At 48.7% G+C, this 21713-nt stretch overlaps 1 pseudogene; it reads right to left on the bottom strand.

Annotated features, from left to right (window-relative positions):
- Positions 1–14834: 14834 nt before the first annotated feature.
- LOC131270112 (large subunit ribosomal RNA) overlaps positions 14835–21713 on the bottom strand; it is an 11039-nt pseudogene continuing 4160 nt past the window's right edge.

The following is a 21713-nucleotide window of genomic DNA, read 5'->3' as shown; positions in this document are numbered from 1 at the left end:
GGTGTAGCTTCTTGAGGAGGTCAAAACCCAAAATAAGGAGGTTCAGCCGACCCAAAAACCTCCCCTGTCTGAACTACACTAACCCGATTTTTCAGGGTCCTCAGCGCCATACAACTTTGCCTAGGTCACATGTACTCTTGACTTAGGCCATCTGACTTGGTCCGTGTTTCTTCTTAGGGTTCACCTAGGTACTTTGCCTTGCTTGATGTGGTAACTTTATAGTGTAGTTCTGACATCCCAGTTTTGGGACTTAGCCGATTTTTCATGAATTTCCATATGACCCTAAGGGTCCCTTTCTTCATACAAGCTTGCCTAGGGCGATCGGTCAAAACTTGTCTTACTATTCGATTGGTCTTCGCACTTTCACCCTAGGCAGTTTGCCTAGGTGTAGCTTCTTGAGGAGGTCAAAACCCAAAATAAGGAGGTTCAGCCGACCCAAAAACCTCCCCTGTCTGAACTACACTAACCCGATTTTTCAGGGTCCTCAGCGCCATACAACTTTGCCTAGGTCACATGTACTCTTGACTTAGGCCATCTGACTTGGTCCGTGTTTCTTCTTATTGTTCACCTAGGTACTTTGCCTTGCTTGATGTGGTAACTTTTTAGTGTAGTTCAGACATCCCAATTTTGGGACTTAGCCGATTTTTCATGTATTTCCATATGACCCATAGGGTCCCTTTCTTCATACAAGCTTGCCTAGGGCGATCGGTCAAAACTTGTCTTACTATTCGATTGGTCTTCGCACTTTCACCCTAGGCAGTTTGCCTAGGTGTAGCTTCTTGAGGAGGTCAAAACCCAAAATAAGGAGGTTCAGCCGACCCAAAAACCTCCCCTGTCTAAACTACACTAACCAGATTTTTCAGGGTCCTCACCGTCATACAACTTTGCCTAGGTCACTTGCACTCTTGACTTAGGCCATCTGACTTGGTCCGTGTTTCTTCCTAGGGTTCACCTAGGTACTTTGCCTTGCTTGATGTGGTAACTTTTTAGTGTAGTTCAGACATCCCAATTTTGGGACTTAGCCGATTTTTCATGTATTTCCATATGACCCTTAGGGTCCCTTTCTTCATACAAGCTTGCCTAGGGCGATCGGTCAAAACTTGTCTTACTATTCGATTGGTCTTCGCACTTTCACCCTAGGCAGTTTGCCTAGGTGTAGCTTCTTGATGAGGCCAAAACCCAAAATAAGGGGGTTCGGCCGACCTAAAAACCTACCCTGTCTAAACTACACTAACCAGATTTTTCAGGGTCCTCAGCGCCATACAACTTTGCCTAGGTCACTTGTTCTCTTGACTTAGGCCATCTGACTTGGTCCGTGTTTCTTCCTAGGGTTCACCTAGGTACTTTGCCTTGCTTGGTGTGGTAACTTTTTAGTGTAGTTCTGACATCCTCATTTTGGGACTTAGCCGATTTTTCGTAAAATGCCATATGACCCATATGGGTCCTTTCCTTCATATAAGTTTGCCTTGCTTGGTGTGGTAACATATGAGTGTAGTTCTGACATCCCCATTTTGGGACTTAGCCGATTTTTCGTAAAATACCATATGACCCATCAGGGTCCTTTGCTTCATATAAGTTTGCCTTGCTTGGTGTGGTAACATTTGAGTGTAGTTCAGACATCCCCATTTTGGGACTTAGCCGATTTTTCGTAAAATACCATATGACCCATCAGGGTCCTTGCCTTCATATAAGTTTGCCTTGCTTGATGTGGTAACATTTGAGTGTAGTTCAGACATCCCCATTTTGGGACTTAGCCGATTTTTCGTAAAATACCATATGACCCATCAGGGTCCTTTGCTTCATATAAGTTTGCCTTGCTTGGTGTGGTAACTTGTTAGTGTAGTTCTGACATCCCCATTTTGGGACTTAGCCGATTTTTCGTAAAATACCATTTGACCCATCAGGGTCTTTTGCTTCATATAAGTTTGCCTTGCTTGGTGTGATAACATTTGAGTGTAGTTCTGACATCCCCATTTTGGGACTTAGCCGATTTTTCGTAAAATACCATTTGACCCATCAGGGTCTTTTGCTTCATATAAGTTTGCCTTCCTTGGTGTGGTAACATATGAGTGTAGTTCAGACATCCCCATTTTGGGACTTAGCCGATTTTTCGTAAAATACCATATGACCCATCAGGGTCCTTGCCTTCATATAAGTTTGCCTTGCTTGGTGTGGTAACTTGTTAGTGTAGTTCTGACATCCCCATTTTGGGACTTAGCCGATTTTTCGATCCATACCATATGACCCATCAGGGTCCTTTGCTTCATATAAGTTTGCCTTGCTTGGTGTGGTAACATTTGAGTGTAGTTCTGACATCCCCATTTTGGGACTTAGCCGATTTTTCGTAAAATACCATATGACCCATCAGGGTCCTTTGCTTCATATAAGTTTGCCTTGCTTGGTGTGGTAACATTTGAGTGTAGTTCTGACATCCTCATTTTGGGACTTAGCCGATTTTTCGTAAAATACCATATGACCCATCAGGGTCCATTGCTTCATATAAGTTTGCCTAGCTTGGTGTGGTAACATATGAGTGTAGTTCTGACATCCCCATTTTGGGACTTAGCCGATTTTTCGTAAAATACCATATGACCCATCAGGGTCCTTTGCTTCATATAAGTTTGCCTTGCTTGGTGTGGTAACATATGAGTGTAGTTCTGACATCCCCATTTTGGGACTTAGCCGATTTTTCGTAAAATACCATATGACCCATCAGGGTCCTTTGCTTCATATAAGTTTGCCTTGCTTGGTGTGGTAACATTTGAGTGTAGTTCTGACATCCCCATTTTGGGACTTAGCCGATTTTTCGTAAAATACCATATGACCCATCAGGGTCCTTGCCTTCATATAAGTTTGCCTTGCTTGATGTGGTAACATTTGAGTGTAGTTCAGACATCCCCATTTTGGGACTTAGCCGATTTTTCGTAAAATACCATATGACCCATCAGGGTCCTTTGCTTCATATAAGTTTGCCTTGCTTGGTGTGGTAACTTGTTAGTGTAGTTCTGACATCCCCATTTTGGGACTTAGCCGATTTTTCGTAAAATACCATTTGACCCATCAGGGTCTTTTGCTTCATATAAGTTTGCCTTGCTTGGTGTGATAACATTTGAGTGTAGTTCTGACATCCCCATTTTGGGACTTAGCCGATTTTTCGTAAAATACCATTTGACCCATCAGGGTCTTTTGCTTCATATAAGTTTGCCTTCCTTGGTGTGGTAACATATGAGTGTAGTTCAGACATCCCCATTTTGGGACTTAGCCGATTTTTCGTAAAATACCATATGACCCATCAGGGTCCTTGCCTTCATATAAGTTTGCCTTGCTTGGTGTGGTAACTTGTTAGTGTAGTTCTGACATCCCCATTTTGGGACTTAGCCGATTTTTCGTAAAATACCATTTGACCCATCAGGGTCTTTTGCTTCATATAAGTTTGCCTTGCTTGGTGTGGTAACATATGAGTGTAGTTCAGACATCCCCATTTTGGGACTTAGCCGATTTTTCGTAAAATACCATATGACCCATCAGGGTCCTTGCCTTCATATAAGTTTGCCTTGCTTGGTGTGGTAACATTTGAGTGTAGTTCTGACATCCCCATTTTGGGACTTAGCCGATTTTTCGTAAAATACCATATGACCCATCAGGGTCCTTGCCTTCATATAAGTTTGCCTTGCTTGGTGTGGTAACATTTGAGTGTAGTTCAGACATCCCCATTTTGGGACTTAGCCGATTTTTCGTAAAATACCATATGACCCATCAGGGTCCTTGCCTTCATATAAGTTTGCCTTGCTTGATGTGGTAACATTTGAGTGTAGTTCAGACATCCCCATTTTGGGACTTAGCCGATTTTTCGTAAAATACCATATGACCCATCAGGGTCCTTGCCTTCATATAAGTTTGCCTTGCTTGGTGTGGTAACATTTGAGTGTAGTTCTGACATCCCCATTTTGGGACTTAGCCGATTTTTCGTAAAATACCATATGACCCATCAGGGTCCTTTGCTTCATATAAGTTTGCCTTGCTTGGTGTGGTAACATTTGAGTGTAGTTTCGACATCCCCATTTTGGGACTTAGCCGATTTTTCGTAAATTACCATATGACCCATCAGGGTCCTTTGCTTCATATAAGTTTGCCTTGCTTGGTGTGGTAACATTTGAGTGTAGTTCTGACATCATCATTTTGGGACTTAGCCGATTTTTCGATCCATACCTTATGACCCATAAGGGTCCTTTTCTTCATATAAGTTTGCCTTGCTTCATGTAGTAACATATGAGTGTAGTTCTGACATCCCCATTTTGGGACTTAGCCGATTTTTCGTAAAATACCATATGACCCATCAGGGTCCTTTGCTTCATATAAGTTTGCCTTGCTTGGTGTGGTAACATTTGAGTGTAGTTTCGACATCCCCATTTTGGGACTTAGCCGATTTTTCGTAAATTACCATATGACCCATCAGGGTCCTTTGCTTCATATAAGTTTGCCTTGCTTGGTGTGGTAACATTTGAGTGTAGTTCTGACATCATCATTTTGGGACTTAGCCGATTTTTCGATCCATACCTTATGACCCATAAGGGTCCTTTTCTTCATATAAGTTTGCCTTGCTTCATGTAGTAACATATGAGTGTAGTTCTGACATCCCCATTTTGGGACTTAGCCGATTTTTCGATCAATTCCATATGACCCATCAGGGTCCTTTCCTTCATATAAGTTTCCCAAGACTTAGTGTTTTTTACCTTTGGACACCAATATCACCCTTACGGGTATCTTTGATCTTCGCACCATGTATTGACCAAATGTAGGTCTTGCTATGCCAAACTTATAATTGTTCAACACCAAGTCTCTATCTTGAACCATTAAGGCTCTAACTTGCACCAATTGCTTGGTACTCTTGGTCCGTGTTTCATCGCATACTGACTTCTTGACTTAGTGCTTTTTTCCTTTGGACACCAATATCACCCTTGCGGGTATCTTTGATCTTCTCACTTTGTATTGACCGAATGTAGGTCTTGCCATGCCAAACATATAATTGTTCTACACCAAGTCTCTATCTCGTACCGCCAGCTCGGTACATTCGATAAACCTGCCCTTAAGGCACCCGGGACTTAGTCATTTTTTCACATTTTTCATGATTTTGAGGCAACTTTTCTCGACTTTGTCACCTTATATCACCAAGATCCTTTCCCTTTAGCGCTTCACTCTGTTCGTATGATATTTAGCGCTGACTATCACCTTTCTATCGCTGAGCTCAACTTCTTATTCGGTGCCATAGAGCCAGAGATATTTGGTGTATGCTGTTATAAGGGAAGTTTGTCACTTTTTCAAAGGCCCACTTTGGGACGCCCATATCTCACCTTCAGGTATCTTCGATCTTCTTGTCGTCTATGGACGAAACTTAGGTCTTGTCTTGGCCAACTTATAAATGTTCTACGGCCAAGCCGTATCTCTTACCGCCAGCCCGGTATTTTTGGACATAGTCGGATTTTCGCCTCTCGTGGTAACAATTTCTGACTTTGACTCACAATAACACCCGAACGGTCACATGCTAGCGCTTTGCTTGGTAGGAATTATAGTTAGCGCTACCTTTTCTCTTTCCATCGATACCTTGTTCGTTCCATTCCATGCAATACAGCCGAAGTTATGATGTTTCCCGTTTTCCATATCATGTGGAGCTTATGCTCTGGGAAAACCATCTAACACCTGTACCACCCTTTTGGGTACCACCGATCTCGACACTATGTTCGGGTCAAATATAGGTTATAACATGCCCAACTTATAATTATTCTACACCAAGTCTCTATCTCTTACCGCCTGCTCGGTATTTTACTCGTAAGTCCAATTTTCACAACTTGTACTTTTTGGCCCAATGTACTCGAGTTTCAATTTTGGTAACATTTTTCGACTTTGACGCTTAATAACTTCCAAATCATGCTAGTTAGCGCTTTGCTTTCTTCTAGTCGTATCTAGCGCTGGGTGTTACCTTTCCAAAACATATCCTAGCTCTACAATCCATGCCATACAGCCGGAGCTACATGGTGCACAAGTCAAATCCATTTTAGCCATGTTTCATTTTTGCTAATTTTTGACCACTCGTATCACCCTTCCAGAGTGGTCCGATCTTCTCGCTTTCTATGGACGACTTTTAGGTCTCGTAGAGGCAAACTTATAAGTATTCTACGTCAACCCGCTATCTCTTACCGCTTGCTCGGTATTCTTGGTCTTGTGTGATTTTTGGCCATTTTGGTATTATTTTTCCACTTTGTCGCTTAATAACTCAGTTTTGCTCAACACTTAGCGCTTCGGTTGTTTGGGATTATAGTTAGCGCTCGGTTCGACCTTTCCAACACTGATCTAAGCTTGTCGATCCGTTCCATACAGCCTGAGTTATTCGCGATACCGTGTTTCAATCCATTTCTCAAGTCTCGTTTTGGTCCAACTTTGAACCAGCCATATCACCCTGATGGGTACCTCCGATCTTCTCGCTCTATATTGGCCAAAGTTAGGTCTTGTGGTAACGTACTTATGATTGTTCTACGCCGTGTTCGTAGCTCTTATCGTTCGCCCGCTATTTTCGATCATAAGGTGAATTTTCGCCTCTAAACCACCATTTTTCACCTTTGCCCTCTAATATGACCGACTTGCTCAACACCTAGCGCTTCGCTTGGTAGGACACATAGCTAGCGCTCGTCAAGACCTTTCCAACGCATATCCAAGCTTTCCGATCCGAGCCATACAGCCTGAGCTATAGGCGATACCGTTTTTCCCATTTTCTTGGTCACACGCACTTTAGGGTACCCCTTTTTGCCTTTGACCCTTAATACCTCCTCCGGGTCACTAGTAGGCGCTCAGCTTGGTAGGAAACATAGCTAGAGCAGGCCTTCACCTTTCCAAAACTGCCGAAAGTGTACCGATCCGACATCTAGAACCAAAGTTATGGTCATTCCCATCATGCTCTACTTTCATGGTCAACCTCCACCAAGCACACCTAGGTTGGACCAACTTTCACCAACTCATCTCGAACCCCAAATTTGCTTCGACCTACTAGGTTTCCCTAGTAAAGTGGTCAAAACATCCATTACAACACGACTGGTCTTTCTGGTGGTCGACCTAGGCGACTTTGTTCGACGACCACCACCCCATGGAACTAAAAGACGTCCCTTGATACGGACCACCGATACATTTTCCGGCCTGTCTAAACTACACTCATCGAAATTTTTTTGGGTCCCCACCGTCATACAAGTTTGCCTAGGTCAAGTTTTTCTTCCGGATCGGCCGCGGACCTCACTTTTCATTATCTAGGGAGGCCATAGGGCCCCAAAAGGGGTTTTTTAAAATTTTCGACACTTTCGACTTTGGTCGGATTTTTTCCGATTTTGGTCCGACCTAGGGACTTGGTGGTCCAAGGAGCCTCGGGACCAAACTTTTTTCTCAGGGGTCCCTACCTCCATACAACTTTGCCTAGGTCAATTTTTTGTTCCAAATCGACCGCGGATTTCACTTTTCAATATCTGGGGCTCGTGTAGAGTCCGAATATGAGGTTTTCTCATTTTTCGACATTTTCGACTTTTTTCGACTTTTTTCGGGTTTTTCGACCTAGGGGTCCGCCGAACAAATTTTGGGTCAAAAATTTTTATTGAACTAGTCGAAAGTACGCAAAAAGATAAGACTTTTTGCCGAAGACACCATGCCCCGGAACCGACTCCTTCCCCTTCAAAATTGGGGACAAACGTGATTTTTGAAACTTTTCCTTAGGGAGCCCAAGACTTAGAAAATTTTCAAATTCTCGATTTTTCGATTGCGAGCTAGCGCTTTGCGGTCTTCGGCAATGTTGTAGATCTCGACGAGATAAGACTTTTTGGTCAAGGGACATTTTGCCCTCCGACCCCTCCTTCCACCCGCAAATCGCCCCCCAAAGTGCAATTTTTGCATTTTCACCTCTTTGCACGCACTGTTCGGCCCAAATGGCCACTTTCTATGGGTCTGAGCGCTTTGCGGTCTTCGGCAAACTTTTAGAGCGTACCAAGCCCTAATTATAATTCTTCTACACCACCTTCGTACCTCTTCATCCCTGGCCGCTATTCGCGTACCAAGGTAATTTTTGTTCATTTTGTCAACATTTTTCATCTTTGACTGCTTATATCGGCCTTGCCATGAACCGATAGCGCTTCGCTGTGTTCTAACGTAAGTTAGTACTACTCAATACCTTTCCAAATCATGTCTTAGATTGTCATTTGCTTGCTTACAGCCGGAGCTATGAGCGATACCGTAAAAAGTACCGAAACTTGGAAAAATCCTTGGATCGACCATATCCCCCCTTTGGGGGCCAGATATCGAAAAAAGTTCTGATTCAAAAAGTTGCGCCTTAACGTGTTCTAGTTATGCCTAGAACATTTCACTTCGCTAGCTGGCCTGCAACTTAGCCGTAATTGGGATTTTAGGGTGTTCATGGAGGGTCCATTTCCTGCGACTTGGTATCTTTTGGGCCCTATGTTTCTCTAATATCTCCACGAGTTTTCCAGGTAGCCTTCTCATACTTTTAGGGTGCCTAGAGCACCTCAAGACCTTTCCAACGCTATGCCGTTCGCCTCGCTCGGACATCTACAGCCGAAGTTATTCGAGGTACACTGTACCTTACCCTGTTTTCTCAGTACTTGGTCGAAAATTTCGATCAGCCATATGACCGACTTGGACAACCCTGAGCGGGTTGGCCCCATATAACTAAACTTTCGTCTCGTGTAGGCAAACTTATAAATGTTCCACGTCAACTCGCTATCTCGTACCGCCTTGACGGTATACTTGGTCCAAGGGCCATTTCCAGCGACTTGGTCGCAATTTCGCTCTAAGTTTCGCTAATACCTTCGTCCGTGGACATGGTGATTTTTTGTTCGTATTTTTCCTTGATAGTCCCACTCAAGACTATTCCATACCAGAGCCAAGCGTCCCGCTAAGTGCCATACAGCCTGAGCAGTAATTCATGAAAGGTACCTCTACCAGTTTTTGCCATACTTGGGTACAAACTTTGTATCGCCCATATCTCCACTTTGGAGGCCAGCCAGCACCTTGGCCCCATATACTTTTTTGTTGTTCATACCATGCACCAAATATAATTGTTCTACGTCAACTTGCTATCTCTTCTCCAACTTGCCGTTATTCTTGGTCCAAGACCCATTTCATTCGTTTTTGGACCCATTTTGCTATATGTTTCACTAATAGCTTCGGCCATGGACAAGCTGATTTTCTACTTGTATTTTTCCTTGATAGTCCCACTCAAGGCCATTCCAAAACACACCGCAACTTGTCGCTCGGTGGCAAACTGACCGAGTTATAATTCATGAAAGTTACCTCACCTTGGTACACCACGTGGTCGGCCCAAACCATAAACCGACCAAACGACCGACTTGGAGCACCCTGATCGGGTTGCCCCCATATAATGAAAGTTGCGTCTCTACACGCCCAACTTATGAATATTCTACGCCAAGTCGCTATCTCTTACCGGTAAGCCGGTATTCACCTTCCAAGGGTGATTTTGGTCAAGTGCCATTTCCTGCGACTTGGTCCCCGAATTGGACCATCATCACCTAATATCTCCATGGTCTTTCAACTCAGCCTCATGAAACTTTCAGGGTAGATAGGTCTCCCCAAGACCTTTCCAACGGTATGCCGTTTGTCTTGCTCGGCCATCTACAGCCGAAGTTATTAATGGTACTTGGTACCTTACCCTGTTTTTTCCATACTTGTTCGTACTTGGGTACAAACTTTGGATCGCCCATATCTCCACTTTGGAGGCCAGCCAGCACCTTGGCCCCATATACTTTTTTGTTGGTCATGCCATGCACCAAATATAATTGTTCTACGCCAACTTGCTATCTCTTCTCCAACTTGCCGTTATTCTTGGTCCAATTCCCATTTCATTCGTTTTTGGACCCATTTTGCTATATGTTTCACTAATAGCTTCGGCCATGGACAAGCTGATTTTCGATTGGTATTTTTCCTTGATAGTCCCACTCAAGACCATTCCAAAACACACCGCAGCTTGTCGCTCGGTGGCAAACTGACCAAGTTATAATTCATGAAAGGTACCTCAACTTGGCACACCACGTGGTCGGCCCAAACCATAAACCAACCAAACGACCGACTTGGAGCACCCTGACCGGGTTGGCCCCATATAATAAAAGTTGCGTCTCTACACGCCCAACTTATGAATATTCTACGCCAAGTCGCTATCTCTTACCGGTAAGCCGGTATTCACCTTCCAAGGGTGATTTTGGTCAAGTGCCATTTCCTGCGACTTGGTCCCCGAATTGGACCATCATCACCTAATATCTCCGTGGTCTTTCAACTCAGCCTCATGAAACTTTCAGGGTAGATAGGTCTCCCCAATACCTTTCCAACGATATGCGGTTTGCCTCGCTAGGCCATCTACAGCCGAAGTTATTCATGGTACTTGGTACCTTACCCTGTTTTTTCCATACTTGTTACTTGGGTACAAACTTTGAATCGCCCATATCACCACTTTGGAGGCCAGCCAGCGCCTTGGCCCCATACACATTTTTGTTGGTCATACCACGCACTAGTTATAAATGTTCTACGCAAGCTTGCTATCTCTTCTCCAACTTGCGGTTATTTTTGACTCAAGTCCCATTTCCATAGTTTTTGGTACCAATTTGCTCTATGTTTCGCTAATAGCTTCGCCCAAGGACTTTGTGATTTTTTGTTCGCATTTTTCCTAAATAGTCCCACTCAAGACTATTCCAAATCACACCTTAGCTTGTCGCTCAGTGCCATACAGCAAGAGTTTTAATTCATGAAAGGTACATAACCTTGGTACACCACGTGGTCGGTCCAAACCATCAACCAACCATATGACCGACTTCGAGTCGAGCTAGCGGCTAAGCTCAATATAATGAAATGCGTGTCTTGATGCGGGCTACTGACGGTCTGAACAATGTAGCTCGCTAGCTCGTCTCTAAACTTGTGTTTTGGTCGAATATTGGGTGTTCATGTACCACTTCGGGTAACATGGACTTTGGTGCAACTTTACCACTTGTGCACTTAATTACTTCCCGGTCATTCAAGTCTTTGCCTTCATACTTTCAGGGTAGTTAGGTCTCGTCGAGACCTTTCCATACATATGCCAAACTCATCGATCGGACATCTATAGCCCGAGTTATTCGCGGTACACCGTACCTTACCCTGTTTTTTCCTCAATTGGGTACAAACCTTGGAACACCCATATCGCCCCTTTAGAGACTAGCTGGCACGTTGGCCTCATATAATGATAAGTGCACCTCAACTAGGGCTACTGACGGTCAGAACATTTCAACTTGCTAGCTCGGGCCCACACTTGTGTTTTTCTCGAATATATGGTTCAAGTGTGCCACTTTGGGCACTTTTGGACATTTTGTCCCCACACAACTTTCTTGCCTTGGTAGATAGGGTCTTGTGTTTTTGGGCAAAAAGATGCACCAAGATATGGTCTAACTTTCGTTCTTGTACCGCAAAGCGCTACCTCCAACACCCGAGGAGATAGAAAGTGATTATGTTCGGTATATCGGTCTTCCATGGCCTACTATGGTAAGCCCCTGCAGGTATGCAACCGAAGGTGCTTGGTACATGTATTTGGTGCAAAATCGGTGCAAAGTAGGTGTTTCCTTGATCGGGCTATAACTTTCTTGGTTGATGTTGGATTGCTTTGCGGTCTTCGGGGGATAGTTAGGGAACATGTTGGCCAACATTTTCTTATTCCTCAGCCTGGCCGTACCTCCTACCGTCTAGGCGGTATTCATGCTCTAAGTTGGAACTTGTGTTCCTTCGGGCAACTTTTCTGACTTTGACGCTTAATATCTTCCGTTCATATGCAGTCTAAGCTCTGCAACTCTCAGGAAAGCTAGTACTACTCATTTCCTTTCCATATCAGTCTTTGGCTTGTCGATCCAATGTCTACAGCCTTAGTTATTCACGTTCCCTGTGAAGGTAGGTTTTTGCCCATTTTCCAGTTCATGTGGTAACATTCCCGGACTTTGCCGGCTTTCTCTTCATGTGGTAACTTGCTTGCTTGTGTGGTAACTTGGAAGTGTATGTCTGACAGACCCAATCTCGGACTTAGCCGATTTTTCTCTTCATATCATATGGATCAATCACTAGGCCATCTTGCTTGCTTGTGTGGTAACTTGAAAGTGTATGTCTGACAGACCCAATCTGGGACTTAGCCGATTTTTCTCTTCATATCATATGGATCCATCACTAGGCCATCTTGCTTGCTTGTGTGGTAACTTGGAAGTGTATTTCCGACAGACCCAATCTGGGACTTAGCCGATTTTTCTCTTCATATCATATGGATCCATCACTAGGCCATCTTGCTTGCTTGTGTGGTAACTTGGAAGTGTATTTCTGACAGACCCAATCTCGGACTTAGCCGATTTTTCTCTTCATATCATATGGATCCATCAATACGCCATCTTGCTTGCTTGTGTGGTAACTTGGAAGTGTATGTCTGACAGACCCAATCTCGGACTTAGCCGATTTTTCTCTTCATATCATATGGATCAATCACTAGGCCATCTTGCTTGCTTGTGTGGTAACTTGAAAGTGTATGTCTGACAGACCCAATCTGGGACTTAGCCGATTTTTCTCTTCATATTATATGGATCCTGGACTTAGCCGATTTTTCTCTTCATATCATATGGATCCATCACTAGACCATCTTGCTTGCTTGTGTGGTAACTTGGAAGTGTATTTCTGACAGACCCAATCTGGGACTTAGCCAATTTTTCTCTTCATGTCATATGGATCCTTCACACGGCCTTCTTGCTTGCTTGTGTGGTAACTTGAAAGTGTATGTCTGACAGACCCAATCTGGGACTTAGCCGATTTTTCTCATCATATTATATGGATCCTGGACTTAGCCGATTTTTAGGTTATTATATATGGATCCTGGACTTAGCCGATTTTTCTCTTCATATAATATGGATCCTGGACTTAGCCGATTATTAGGTTATTATATATGGATCCTGGACTTAGCCGATTTTTCTCTTCATATAATACGGATCCTGGACTTAGCCGATTATTAGGTTATTATATATGGATCCTGGACTTAGCCGATATTTCTCTTCATATGATATGGATCCTGGACTTAGCCGATTTTTCTCTTCATATAATATGGATCCGGGACTTAGCCGATTTTTCTCTTCAAATAATATGGATCCGGGACTTAGCCAATTTTTCTCTTCATGTGGTAACGTATGCCAATCGCTCACAAGTCATGGGATAAGGGTACTTGTGTTCTTCCATCTTCTAAGTCCCGCACGGGGACATCGTGATCGCCCCAAGTCCGGAATAGCGCCAAGTCAAGCCCCACGGTGGCCGTGCAGGACCTGTTAGCGGCGGCCCCACTGACAGCACTAATCCGGACTTAGAAATTATATCTTTCTAATCGAACACCACACACGCAACACCACCATACCACCATCTCCTTGCAAGTACCTAAGTACCCGCAACTCCATGGTGAAGGCAATGTCACTCCATCACCAACCTCTTTGCACTGCAAGCACTTGCGTACCCACAACACTCCGAAGAAGGCAACGGCGCGCGATGCTCGACTCCACACACCACACCACACCACACCAGCGATGGCCAGCCAGCCAGCCAGCCCAACTAAGGGCTAACCCACCAACCAACCACCAATGGCCTAGGCCAGCCGGATCCCACCTTCAAGTCCAAGCACAGCCAAGTGCAAGTACCGCCAAGTGTTCACCAACCAACCATCACACCAGGTCAGCCGGCCGGTACCCACCTTCAAGTGCCATTACCCTCGGGTGCAAGCTCAATCAAGTGTTAACCAACCAACCCGGCCAAGGCAGCCAACAGGCCGGCACCCTACAGCACCGACCCGCCATCACCACCTCAACCGTTGACCATGCAAGTGGCCTCGGACAACAGGTGACACCCGAAGTACATCCGAAGAACGTATATCAAGTGTTTGCTCACCAAGTCCTCAACCAACCCCAAGTACCCGGAGGTACCCAGAGTGTTGGATCCGCCAACCCGTCCCGGCACTCCAAGTCCTTGCGAACCCAAAGTGTTTGCCCGGTAGGGCCATTGTATCACAACGCTTGCTACCATGCAAGTGGCCTCGGACAACAGGTGACACCCGAAGTACATCCGGAGAGTGTACAACAAGTGTTTGTTCACCAAGTCCTCAACCAACCCCAGGTACCCGGAGGTACCCAGAGTGTTGGATCCGCCAACCCGTCCCGGCACTCTAAGTCCTTGCGAACCCAAAGTGTTTGCCCGGTTGGGCCATTAGATCACAACGCTTGCTAACCATGCAAGTGGTCTGGAGTATAGGTGATACTGACATACCACCGAGATGGTACATCTAGTATTGGGTCACCAAAACCAAACCAACCCCAAGTATCAACCCGGCATACTCAGAGTGATGGATCCGCCAACCCGTCCCGGCACTCCAAGTCCTTGACGAACCGAAAGTGTTTGCCCGGTAAGGCCATTAGATCACAACGCTTGCTACCCCACGGCGAGCTAAACATGCAAGTGGTCTTAGGCAACAGGTGACACCCGAAATTCATCCGAAGATGGAATATCAAGTGTTTAATCACCAAGCCAGCATCCAAACACCAAGTACCCCGGGAGGACCCGATGCGTTGCGACCATCTCCAAGTTCTTGACGAACCCGCAGTGAAAGGCGGTAAGGCCTCTGGGCCGCAACGCTCGCATGTGTTAACCCGCAAACACCACTGACCGGTCGGTCCACCGCAAGGGTGGGTCCAACTAGTCCACACACGGTATGCCGCATGTGCCCCCCGGGGGGAGCACACCGCACACAACCACCAAGCATGGGTCGCCTGAAAGGATCGAAATGTACATCTCTCTTCAATGCGTAGCGCCCAGCCTGCAAACCCGTCGTTTTCGGGTGGTCTTAGGAGTCGAAACTATTCTTGGAAGATCGGCAAGCACAACGCCTTTTCCCACTTCAGGTACTTCGGCGAGCGCACTCGCGATAGGCTCAGTTTGAGGGTTTCCAATAAATGGAAAGAGTCTATAGAAGACTCAATCCGGTCTCGTGATGTTATTAGCCATCTAGCTAACGACTCCTATACATATACTACCAGCCTGGTTCGGTTACGACCTTAGAGGCGTTCAGGCATAATCCGACGGACGTAGCGTCATACCAAAGTCCGCTCGGACTAGTATTGAGCCATTGGTCCGTACCTGTGGTTCCTCTCGTACTGCACAGGAATTCCATTGAGATAGTACTTGCACACCAGTAGGGTAAAACTAACCTGTCTCACGACGGTCTAAACCCAGCTCACGTTCCCTTGAAAGGGTGAACAATCCTACGCTTTGTGAATTTTGCTTCGCAATGATAGGAAGAGCCGACATCGAAGGATCAAAAAGCCACGTCGCTATGAACGCTTGGCGGCCACAAGCCAGTTATCCCTGTGGGTGAGCTGTCAAACGCTGTAGTGTCAACACGTGCTGAGCGTTGCTCCGTGTTTTTTACAAAAATTTCGCGTAAAAAGTTTAAAGAACCCACGAAAGTTTGTTGTAATCGTTAAAACTAGTGCCAATCTACAGATTAGTAGTGAAAACCGCATTAAAATCATCGATTTCAACGAAAAATAAGAAAGAAAAGTGTTTGTTTACATTTTGTATGGAGAGCGGCCCGGGGCGTAGCCCCATTTGGGACTACGTGTTTTTCGGTTAAAAAAGTGTCCGGATCCTGGCCGGATGTGGTTTTTTAGATGACAGACGGTGTTTTAAAACGAAAGTCAGAGAAAACCGTATGAAAAAAGACGAATTCAGCGCAAAATAAGTGTAAATAAAGTGAGAGCACGCGGTGCAAAAATTTTGGCAGGTGAAGATTCGATCGTCCATTTTCCAGCCGGATTCGGACTCGAAGATCCGAGCGATTTCACCTAAGCCGAATCGGGCTCCGTGTCATCTGATCCAGTTTTTCAAAAAAGGACCGTTGGTGCCGGATTTTCGGGTCGTTCAAATTGACCGTTGGTGGAGTCGGTGGCCGTTGGTTTGAAGTGGCCGTTAATTCAAATCGGTCGGTAATTCAAATTGGCCGGTTATCCAAATTGGCCGGTATTTTTAATTGACCGTTGGCGGCAGTGTGTCCCGGATAGGTGTCCCGGCTGGGGGTGAAATGTTTCAAGTGTCCCGGCTGAAATATTTCATGGACCAACCATCCGGTTGAAATGTTTCAGTGAAACTTTTCAAGGTGTCTCGGCTAAGAGTGAAATGTTTCATGTGTCTCGGCTGAAAAATTTCGAGGTTCGATCATCCCGGTGAAATATTTCAGTGTGTCTCGGCTAAACTTGGTTCCGAAGTTGGCCGCCAGGCGGCGCCACCAGTACCAGCGGATTGCCAGCATTGCCACCAGGCGGCGCTTCGGGTCGTGGCGGGTGTCTCGGCTCACGGAGATTTCGAACACTGTTACCAGGCGGCGGCACTGGTGCTGAGCTTTTCAACGTCACAACCAGGCGGCGCCTTCAGTTCATCAAGTGTCTCGGCTGGTGGAGATCACCGGTTATCACAACCAGGCGGCACTCTGAGTTTTATGGCGAGTGTATCGGCTGGCGGTTTGCGGATTTGTCAACCAGGCGGCACCTGATCGCAGAGAAGAACTGAGATATAAGTTCAGATTTGGAAAGGGGAAAAAGATTGGTTTGGCCTTTTATTTGTTGGAGTTTCTATTTCGCACCGGTACTTGGCCTTCCTCCACTCCCCTTCCCCTTCCCACCTTCCCTTCCCAGACACTCCACCCTGGCTCTCCGCAACCTAACCCACTGCCCACAGCGATTTTCAGGGTTGCAGTAGGGGAATGGAGCAGGCATCGGGGGAGCCTTCGACGCGTCGGTCCGTCAGGCTCCGGTCCACCTGCGACGCTACCGCGCCATCGCCGAAGGACGACGGGGACAAAGTGATGACATCATCGGTTGCGCTGCCGTTGACTCGGCAGCGAAAGGGAGGCAGTGTCGCGCCATCGACTGCGACGCCCACTCGGCCGGTGGTGGTGGTGCAGCGGATGGCCCTGCTAGCCAGTGATATGGAGATTTCAGAGGAGAGCGACGAGGACGAGCTCAACTCAACCGTCGTCCAGCAGGTGGCCGAAGTCCCGCAGCAGGAGCCGACTATCGCAAGCCTCAGCAGCGAGTTGAGGGAGCTCCGGGCAACCGTCGAGACTCTCCTCGCTAAGGTTAGCGAGATGGAGACGGGCCGGGCGACGGCAAAGGATGGCGACGCGGAGCTGAAGACAAAGCTGAAGTTGTTGTCTCGTGAAAATCAGGAGCTGAAGCGAGACAACATTAGCCTTCGTGAGCGTGCGGCAGCCAGCGAAAGAGAACTTATGCTGCTCCAAAGTGGACTCCACTCGATGGGAGAGTTGGCGGTAGCTACGCAGCAGCAACAACAACATGTCGTCGACTCCAGTGCTGTTGGGCAAAGCCAGCATCCACCTGGCGACACTCCCAAACGAAAGCGGACCCGGGCAAGGCGCGGCAAGAAAAAAGAGGGCGAACCGACGGGCATGAACGAAGTCATCACGCCTGATGTCCCCGAGATCCCGGTCGAGGCCGTCTCGTCCCAGGCCATGGCTCCAGAAAAGCCAAAACCGAAGGCAAAGAAAGCAGCGGCTGTGGCAACCAAGGTGCATGCGCAACCAGCATCCTTTGCTAAAGTCGTGGCCAAGGGAGACAAGAGAGCAGCACCACAGAAAGCGGGAAAGAGCGCTGCTAAAGTGGAGAGGCCTGCGGTGATCGTCCTCGAGGCCAACGAGGGCAAGGCCTTCCTCGACACATACAAGGCAGTGCGTTCCAAGACCAATGTGGATCAGTTCGTGGCGAGGGTTTGCCGCACAGGGGAGCGGAAGCTGTCGCTGTGGCTGAAGCCGAACACGGACTGCGAGAGTGTGCTGGCCGATGTCAGCGAAGCCATCAAGGAGGATGGAGTGGCCCACCTCCTTGTCGACAAGCAGACGGCAGCGATCACAGGAATCGACATGCTGGCGACTGTCGACGACTTGATTTCGGCGATTAAGCGGCAGGCGGGGCTGACGGTTCCGGGCGAGGCAGTTCGGCTGTGGCGGCGGTACGACGGGCTGCAGAAAGCCCATATCAAGCTGCCGCGCGGGCAGTGCCAGCTTCTCGACGGTCACCGGGTCACCATAGGGAACACGAGTTGCGTCGTGCAGGCGCTCGCATCGGTCCCTGCAGGAGAGCAGCTCTGCTACCGCTGCTTTGGCAAGGGGCACCGCTCTCGCGAGTGCACCGGCCCTGACTACTCCAAGTGCTGCTTCCGGTGCGGATCGAAGCAGCACAAGGCCAAGGAGTGCAGCTCGGGCCCCAAGTGCCTTACGTGTTCCGGACAACATCAGACAGGTTCACCGGTTTGCAGCGGAAGTAGCCAGCCGTCATGTTCCCGCTAGCTACGAACACCACTGTTAGAGGGCGTGACGCTGGGTTGAAGATCCTCCAGATCAACTTGGCGCGCAGCAGGGTAGCGCAAGACCTCATGCTCCAGACCGCACGGGAGCAAAGGATCGACATTGTGCTGGCGTCGGAGATCTACCGTGTTCCACCCAATAACGGGAACTGGGCGGTGGACTCGACAGCGAAGGCAGCCGTTATTACGACCGGAGCCTTGCCCATACAGCGAGTCTGGGCAAGTAGGGTAGGACTGGTGTCGGTCCAGGTGGCGGGGGTGTCCTTCATCTCTTGCTACGCCCCACCAACACCGGGATGGACGGACGAGGACTACCAGCGGCTGCTCGACGAGATCGATATCGAGGCCAGAGCACACCCCCTCGTAGTCTTGGCGGGCGACTTCAATGCCTGGCACGTGCGATGGGGCAGCGCGAGGACGAAGCCGCGTGGTGAGGATCTCGCCGAGGTCGTCGACCAGCTTGACCTGGCGATCTTGAACCGCGGCAGTGTGCCCACGTTCGTCGGCAACGGCAGTGCTACTGAAAGTGTGGTCGACGTGTCCTTCGCCAGTCCGGCCATTGAACCCGGTAACGACTGGCGGGTGCTCGACACTTTCACCAACAGTGACCACAGATACGTGAGATTCAGCGTATCCGCGACACCAGTCAGCAGCGCTTCACCACACCAGCAGAGGCAACCGCAACAACAGCACCAGCATCGCGACCGGCAGCGACAACGCGAGCAGATTGGACCGAGATGGAAGTTGCGTCAATTCCATCCCGAAGCCTTCCAGATCGCGCTCCAGGCTTCCGGGTTTGCCGAAGCGGCTGTATCACCGGCGACTCTCACCGCTGGACTTACTAGAGCCTGCGATGAGGTGATGCAGAGGGCACCGCCAGCGCAGTTTTTGGTGAGACCGGAAATGTACTGGTGGACGCAGGAAATCGGCCTTCTCAGGGAGCAGTGCAAGTCATCTGAGGATGCGATTTTGACTGCCGGAACTGGTGCACAACGAGAGTTGGCCAGAGAACGGCACAGGAGTTGTAAGAAGGAACTCGCCCGCGCCATCAAGGCAAGCAAGGACCGTAGCTTTGATGAGATGATTGCGGAAGCTGAGGACAATGTCTTTGGCACTGCCTATAAGGTGGTAACGTCACGCCTTAAGGGTAGCCGCGTCCCCCCGGAGCGAGATCCTGCGATTCTACAGCACGTCGTGTCGGAACTCTTCCCGGATCATGGCACTTTTGAGTGGCCTGCACCGGATCGGGTCGATTGGGGGCAGACAACGCAGGAGCCAGTGAGGGAGGTGTCGGATGAGGAGCTCTTGGCGATCGCGGCGCGGATGGTGCCCACTAAGGCCCCGGGACCCGATGGCATCATCAATGCGGCACTGAGGGTCGCTGTTCGCGAGCACACGGAGACGTTCCGCCGCGTGTTCCAGGAGTGCTTCGATCAATGCACCTTTCCCGCTGACTGGAAGCGACAACGACTTGCTTTGCTACCCAAGTTCGGAAGACCTCAGGGCGATCCGTCATCCTTTCGGCCTCTTGGGATGCTCGACGGATCAGGCAAGATCTTGGAGCGGCTGATCTTGGATCGCCTAAACGAACACCTGGAAGACCCAGATCACCCTCGCCTGTCGCCGTCTCAGTATGGATTCAGAAAGGGCAGGTCTACAATTCAGGCGATTGAACGTGTTAAGGAGGCCGGCCAGCGTGCGATGGCCCACCGAATGACGGATCGGAGGGCTAACAAGTGTCTGATGGTGGTGTCATTGGATGTACGCAATGCTTTTAACACGGCGAGCTGGCGGTCCATCGCCAAAGCACTGCAAGAAAAGCACGTTCCGGCCTGCCTGCAGCGGATACTGGAAAGCTGGTTTCGGGGACGGCTACTGGTTTATGAGACGTCGGAGGGTCCGGTCACCCGGGAATTGTCGGCGGGAGTCCCACAGGGTTCCATACTTGGTCCGACGCTGTGGAACACCATGTATGACGCCGTCCTGTCCATCGACATGCCCGCCGGTGTAGAGCTCGTCGCCTTCGCTGACGACCTCGTGCTCCTGGCACCAGGACCCACGCCAGCACTGGCCGCGAGTTTGGCGGAGGAGTCTGTGAATAGGGTTGTGGCTTGGATGCGCGAACACCAGCTGGAGCTCGCCGCAGCTAAGACGGATATTGTGATGGTGTCGAAAAAGAAGAAGGATTACAAGAACATCCCAGTTAACATCAACGGCGTTCCTCTTCGTTCGGCAACCGACATCAAATATCTAGGAGTGCGCATTAAACACAATCTTAAGTGGTCAGAGCACGTCAAGCAGGTCACTCAAAAGGCTTCTCGAGTAGCGACAGCACTTGCACTGCTGATGCGACGGCACAGCGGGCCAAAGTGCAAGAAGCGTCGCCTCCTGGTTTCGGTCGTCAACAGCATCCTCCGCTACGGCGCACCGGTGTGGCACGAGGGTGTTGAAACCAGGGAGGAGCAACGACTGCTGGAAAGGGTCCAGAAGAGGGTTGTGGTCGGAGCATCCTTCGCATTCCGGACAATCTCATACGACGCTGCCGCAGTGATAGCGGGCACCATCCCAATAGCGCTGTTGGTAAAGGAGGACGCTCGCTATTATCAGCGTAGAGTGAACGCCGACCCTGGGGGTCTGTCGGCTAAAGAGATGCGGGAGCAGGAGCGTCTCGCCACATACCACCAGTGGCAGGACAGGTGGGACGAGGTTGGCAGAACGGGAGGACGGTTCGCCCGATGGACCCGGCGAGTTCTCCCTGACCCAGCTGCGTGGCACCAAAGGAAACACGGAGAGGTGAATTTCCATCTGTGTCAGGTGCTCTCCGGGCACGGATTTTTCCGTGAGTACCTGCACAATAAGGAATTCGCCTCGTCCCCTGAGTGCCCGCAGTGCCCGGACATCATCGAGTCTGCCGAGCACGTGATGTTCGAGTGCCCTCGTTTCGCTGGCGTCCGAGCCGAGTTTCTTCGCGGGCGAGGTAGCGAGCCGGAGAGCGTGAATCCCGACACCATGATGCAGTTTCTCCTCCGGGGACCCGAGGACTGGAGCTTGATTGCGGAAGCCGCGCGGCGCATCACCTCCGAACTGCAACATGAGTGGAACGAGGAGCGAGCAGCTCGAGCAGCCGCACACCAACGCGAAGCACCCGAAGCGATTGCAGAGGCCAGGCGAGCCGTGAGAGCAGCAGCCAACGATCGCCGGAATGCAGCCAGGCGGCAACAAACCGTGGAGCGACAGCTTGCTAGACT

This window comes from Anopheles coustani (genome assembly GCF_943734705.1).
Source record: "Anopheles coustani chromosome X unlocalized genomic scaffold, idAnoCousDA_361_x.2 X_unloc_14, whole genome shotgun sequence".
Classification (NCBI taxonomy): domain Eukaryota; kingdom Metazoa; phylum Arthropoda; class Insecta; order Diptera; family Culicidae; genus Anopheles; species Anopheles coustani.
This window is presented reverse-complemented; position numbering and strand designations above follow the sequence as displayed.